The sequence below is a fragment of the Anomaloglossus baeobatrachus genome, unplaced genomic scaffold, assembly GCF_048569485.1.
Source record: "Anomaloglossus baeobatrachus isolate aAnoBae1 unplaced genomic scaffold, aAnoBae1.hap1 Scaffold_2839, whole genome shotgun sequence".
Classification (NCBI taxonomy): Eukaryota; Metazoa; Chordata; class Amphibia; order Anura; family Aromobatidae; genus Anomaloglossus; species Anomaloglossus baeobatrachus.
This window is the reverse complement of record NW_027442307.1, coordinates 135,997-142,161: the sequence shown is the minus strand read 5'-3', so window position 1 is coordinate 142,161 and position 6,165 is coordinate 135,997. Positions and strand designations below refer to the sequence as shown.

Here is a 6,165-nt window from a genome sequence, read left to right as displayed (position 1 = left end):
TTTGACCCCTTTTATTCTTCAAAAGTCTAGCGGATGTTTGCTGAAGACTTGCTCGTATTCTTGCACTAGCCTGTAGACCCCCTTCTTGTGATGTGAAGGTGTGGAGTCAGTGCCTACGTGTAATTCCTTACACCACTCCTCTGGCTGACTTGGTGAGCTGTCACTGAATGGGTGGGCTGAAGCAATGGTGGATGCTGCTGTTTGGATAGCATGTGTATCTACTGAGAACAGCTTATCAATGGTGGCAAATCGGAGCAGCTTAATCTCTTGCTCTCCGCAGTTCAACACTCTCATGGGCACTCTTCCCTTCCATATTAATGAATAAAACTATGATGTAAATAGCATATAGATACCCCACAAATGCAGATAAAAGTAGGTTATGGGAAAAGGGGGAAGAGAGAAACAGGAAAATAGTGGAATAAAGTATACCTTCCAGGTGGGAGAGGAAATGGCAGCACAGCCAGTGGAGGTGAAGCAAGGGGAGCCTGCAACTAAAGAGTTGAGAGCGTTATCACATGGTGACTGAGCCTGATTGTAACGGGAGCATAGAGGTGCCGATCCTGTCTTACCTGCGTTGGTGTAGAAGTGGGTGTCCTGTGGTGGAGTCAGCTATGTGCAGTGGTGGCCGTGGGTTCTTTTATGTGCGACCGTAGTAATAGCTGCGCCCACTTCCTGTATGGGAGTGGAATGCAGTGAGGGTAATGGAACGCACGCCTGTGTGACGCTCCTGGACTAATCCAGGGTGTCACAGGGAACTGCACTATTCTCTATCCTTGGTGCAGGGCCCACCCTCCTTGGTTCCGGGGTCCGCAACAGTGATTCTGTACTAACAGCACAAATCCTAGTCACCCAAACACTACACTTGTCAGGCACACCAGGGGCGTGGTTCCAGCTGGGAAAGGAACCGCCCACCTATGAGTCAGACAGGCTGGTGGGAGGAGTCAGTTAGACAGTTGGTAGTAACTGAAAAAGAGAGAGGACCTGGGGATTAAGAGCTCCCTGAGGAGAGCCTGGCTGGGTCGCAGACAGTGGCCTGTACTTGACGGCTCAGAGATTAGCGGCGTCAGCACAGCGGAGGGATAGGACTTCCCACACAGAGCAGTCACAGAAAATCCCACGTGCCAGCTGCTAAGAGCAGGTCCCAATTAAAAAGAGGGACGGGACCCGAAGGTTTCAAGCCAACGGGGCCAGGGACACACACAGTATACAGTGTATGGAGGAAGGCTCCAGTCCACCACAGAATCACTGAAAGGGACCACCGCACGTGCAGTCACCGAGTGCAGCAGTACCAAGAGACTTTGTTTACCTCAGAGTCTGTGTCCACTGAATGCGTCATCACACCTGAGTGAGTACCCTGGCCCCCAGCGTCCTGCCGGCCCTATATCAATATAGGCTGTTCCTACCTATTCCCTACCCTGAGTCCCGGGGCCCCTACCTGCGGAGGGAATCACCACCAGGCTGCCCCAACACCATCAGCCCCGGCACTCCCATACAGCAGCGGCGGTATTCCTTATTACCGCACACCGCAGGTGGCGTCACAAATATTCTCCCCTGTAAAAAACCTTTTTGTTTTTCATCAAAGTGTCTGCCGAGCAGTCCGACTGCTGCTAGGGCGTCACACATTGATTTTTGGCGTCACGAACAGGATTGGACTGGACCCACTAACCTGGGTGACGTGCACCTTCTCCAAAACTGTTGAGCCCAAAGTGAATAAAAAAAAAAAAAATTCAGTTGCCGCCATCTTGCTGCTGAAAACCAAGGGGGCATAGAAAGATGTCGGCGCCGGGTGAAGCGAGCGCAGCGGCAGTTCCCCCTCAAGATCAAGGTGACATGGACGCACGAGCGACCGCGCAGATAATGCCAATGACTTTACCGTATGTGCCAGGCGCTACCTGGCTACCACAATATGATGGTTCCCCTGACACTCTGCAAGGATTCAAAAGAAAAATCCGCACACTCCTGGATATGTTTGGGATGAATGACCGGCAGCAAGCGTCTGTACTACTCGGCCAGTTATCAGGCGCCGCAGAGCTGGAGGCGGAGACCTGGACAGATCAGGACCGGGCCTCAGTAACTGCCAGTGGATCTGGAGATGGAAGTTGAGATGCCTGAAGTTTATTCCCCAAATGCAGATTGGGATACCAAGCGTAGAGCTCAATACAGGCAAATTCAAGAGTATGTCGAGGAGAATCTGGACCAAAGTAGGGAAAAGCAAGAAAGAAGCTTTAACAAGCAAGCCCAAGCCCCTCCATTTTCACCAGGAGAAGTGGTCTTAAAAAGAAAAAGAAAGATGCATAAACTGGACGACCAGTGGGAAAGAGAGCCATATGTGGTCCAGCCTTCCAATTTCAACAACCAGAAGACCTGTCTTGTCAGCAAGGACCAAGGAAGAACCACAGCTGTAATTTCCCATGACCACTTGAAAAAGTGCCCTGAACCCCTGAACATCCAGAAGGAAGAACAGCCCCAACCTCAAGTGACTGAGAAAAAGAAGAGAGTGATCCACACCATCCTAGGTGACTTCCCGGAAGATTGGCCTATGTACAATGGAGCAGTGATTGTGCCTGTACTCACATTCCCGCAACCCGCGGAAGAACCAGAACCAAGGAGGCCTGAAATCATTGCACCTAGAGAAGTACCCATACCAGCACCACGAACACGTAGATTACCACCTACAACACCTAGCACCAGTAGTGGGGAACAGGTAGTAGCAAACACCACAGTACAAGGGTTAGAGGGAAGCCAGGAGCTGAGAAGGTCCACCCGTGTGAACTTTGGTCAGCCCCCACATAGGTTCAGAGATGAGGAATGGTAGCGGAACCCGGCTACTCTACCCTAATGTAAATAGTCTAAATATAGAGTAAATTTAAAAATGTTTAGTATTTTCCATGCTTTTAATTCTACTATTTTCCATGCTAAAGATAGTCATGTAAGACATGTTGATATAGAGTGTTGATAAGAAGAATGTTGATTTTATTTTAATTACCTGGATTCATGACCTGATTGACGACCAATGATAAGTTTTATTGAAAATGGACCTTTGGCTACAGGACTGGTGGTAGCCAGCACGAACTGGTGCTATTGTAAATGGTTATTTCCCATTCATAGCCACGGACTGCATCCCCACCTACAGGAGAAGACACAGGTGGAGGAGAGACCTGGGAGACATATGGCCCAGGTCTGGCCACCAACAGGAACGGTGGCTTGCCTCCTTTTGGAACTTTGGGGGTGGGATGAAGGACTGGGAAAGCGAAACGTTGGGTTCAAGTGCCTCCCCTGCGTGGGATGGATAGATATGTTTTTCTTATTAAAATGTTCACTTTTTGCAGATAAAAATAAACACTCTGGGTGCACTGTAGCTCGGGGACGAGCTACGTTTAACCAAGGGGGAATGTGACGCCCCTGGACTAATCCAGGGTGTCACAGGGAACTGCACTATTCTCTATCCTTGGTGCAGGGCCCACCCTCCTTGGTTCCGGGGTCCGCAACAGTGATTCTGTACTAACAGCACAAATCCTAGTCACCCAAACACTACACTTGTCAGGCACACCAGGGGCGTGGTTCCAGCTGGGAAAGGAACCGCCCACCTATGAGTCAGACAGGCTGGTGGGAGGAGTCAGTTAGACAGTTGGTAGTAACTGAAAAAGAGAGAGGACCTGGGGATTAAGAGCTCCCTGAGGAGAGCCTGGCTGGGTCGCAGACAGTGGCCTGTACTTGACGGCTCAGAGATTAGCGGCGTCAGCACAGCGGAGGGATAGGACTTCCCACACAGAGCAGTCACAGAAAATCCCACGTGCCAGCTGCTAAGAGCAGGTCCCAATTAAAAAGAGGGACGGGACCCGAAGGTTTCAAGCCAACAGGGCCAGGGACACACACAGTATACAGTGTATGGAGGAAGGCTCCAGTCCACCACAGAATCACTGAAAGGGACCACCGCACGTGCAGTCACCGAGTGCAGCAGTACCAAGAGACTTTGTTTACCTCAGAGTCTGTGTCCACTGAATGCGTCATCACACCTGAGTGAGTACCCTGGCCCCCAGCGTCCTGCCGGCCCTATATCAATATAGGCTGTTCCTACCTATTCCCTACCCTGAGTCCCGGGGCCCCTACCTGCGGAGGGAATCACCACCAGGCTGCCCCAACACCATCAGCCCCGGCACTCCCATACAGCAGCGGCGGTATTCCTTATTACCGCACACCGCAGGTGGCGTCACAAATATTCTCCCCCGTAAAAAACCTTTTTGTTTTTCATCAAAGTGTCTGCCGAGCAGTCCGACTGCTGCTAGGGCGTCACACCTGCGCATTTGTGTTTAACGTCGCGCATGTGCAGAACGGAGAAAAGGCTGCGCTCACTTCCTAATGAAAGGGAGTGAGACGCATCTGGGAAGGGAAGGGAAAAGATTAGGGTTTGGGGATGATGAAAGGGCTTTCTACGGGCAAGGATGGCAAAGGGTGGCAGTGACGGAAAGTCAGGCAGCCTGTCCTGTCCTGTCCTGTCCGTCCGTCTTTTTGTATCATGAATTGGAAAGACTGCAAGGGGGAGGGGAGGTGCTTGTGTCCAAAAGGAGGAGTTATTCAGATTCATTGCAGTGGGCGGCGGCTGCAAAAAGCACCATTCTTCTTGTTTTTGCTCTGCAAAACAGCCTTTTCAAGGGTTGGCTTGGTGACAAAATGTCTTCTGTAGGCGTGGGTTTGTCTCCCTCTCCCTAAGATGTGTCCGGTATAGGCCAGGGTGCCACTCAAGGCCGTAACCAATTTGGGTTATAGCTTCTCGGCCTTTTGGCTAAGATCAAGTGTAGTTTCGGAGGACGCTACCTTGGTCGGTACTGGAAGGTGCCTGGGATTGCACGTCTGCCGGCCTTGAGGAAGTGTGTGCGCCTTCTGGTGACACATAGCCCTCTTGTGCCTGGACGGTTCCCAGGCAACGGGAGGCGATCACCTTTGTTATTTTGAAGTCCTACTGATAAACAGAAAAAAAAAAAAATTAAATCTGTTCTTATCAGTTTAATATCTGATACGTCCCCTCTCTGGGGACCATATATTAAATGGATTTTTAGAACAAGGAGATGGAAAAAATCTTGCTCTGTCCACTGCACGCATTGACCTGGTATTGCAGTACCTCCAGGACCGGTGCACCCCTTCTTAACCCAGTTTCCAAAAGCAGAACTCAATTCACCTGATTCAAATGAGCCCCATTAGTGAATTGAAAGAAAGCAAAAACTTTATATGCACCTCAATTTGGCCAATTCACTTTTCACACTTTCACCCTTTTTTTTATCTTTCACACCTTTTACTTGCTTTATTGATGCAAAAAGCTGTGCCAAATAGCAAACTCATCTCCACTCAACTTGACCAACTCTGCTATGTCCCGTGCAGTATCTTATTCTCAGTCTTATCTAGATCATTTGCAATTGAATAGAATAGATCCCTTTTGGCTACTTATGACTGTGTAAAATATGTAGTTTTACTGGGCTGGGATGAGAGAATCCATTGAAGCATGGTGTAGGGATTGTGGTTCCTGTGTGCTAAGAAGAGAGGCTGGCACCAGCCAGAAAGCCCCATTGCAGCCAATAATCACTTAATAACTTTTTCAACTTGTCATCATATGGGAGGCCCCGTTGTTGGTAGACGTGCACCTTCTCAGTGAATGGCCGGTGAAATGCAGGCAACTCGATCTCTTCGAGGTCATCATCCTCTGGCCCCTCTTCCGACAGGTGGGGCATCCGGGAGAGTGCATTGGCATTGACGTTGGTACGGCCGGCCCGGTACTTGATGGTGAAATCGTAGTTGGCTAACCTGGTCACCCACCGCTGCTCCAACGCGCCCAGCTTGGCCGTATCTAGATGGGTCAGCAGGTTATTGTCTGTGTACGCGGTGAACTTGGCTGCTGCCAGGTAATGGCGGAACCGCTCGGTGATAGCCCACACCAGTGCCAAGAGCTCAAGCTTGAAGGAGATGTAGTTCTCAGGGTTCCTCTCAGTCGGTCAGAGTTTTCGGCTAGCATAAGCTATTACCTTTTCCCTTCTGTCTTGGACCTGGGATAGAACAGCCCCCAAGCCCACATTGCTGGCGTCGGTGTAGAGGATGAATGGGCGGCTGTAGTCAGGGTACGCTAGGATTTCCTCTCCGGTCAGGGCTGTTCTCAGCTGGCGGAAGGATTCCTCA

The 6,165-nt window shown here is 50.3% G+C and overlaps 1 pseudogene; it reads left to right on the top strand.

The window, feature by feature from the left end:
• The first annotated feature begins 4,934 nt into the window (after positions 1-4,934).
• On the top strand, positions 4,935-5,141 carry LOC142266241 (U2 spliceosomal RNA; annotated as a pseudogene).
• The last annotated feature ends 1,024 nt before the right edge of the window (positions 5,142-6,165 follow it).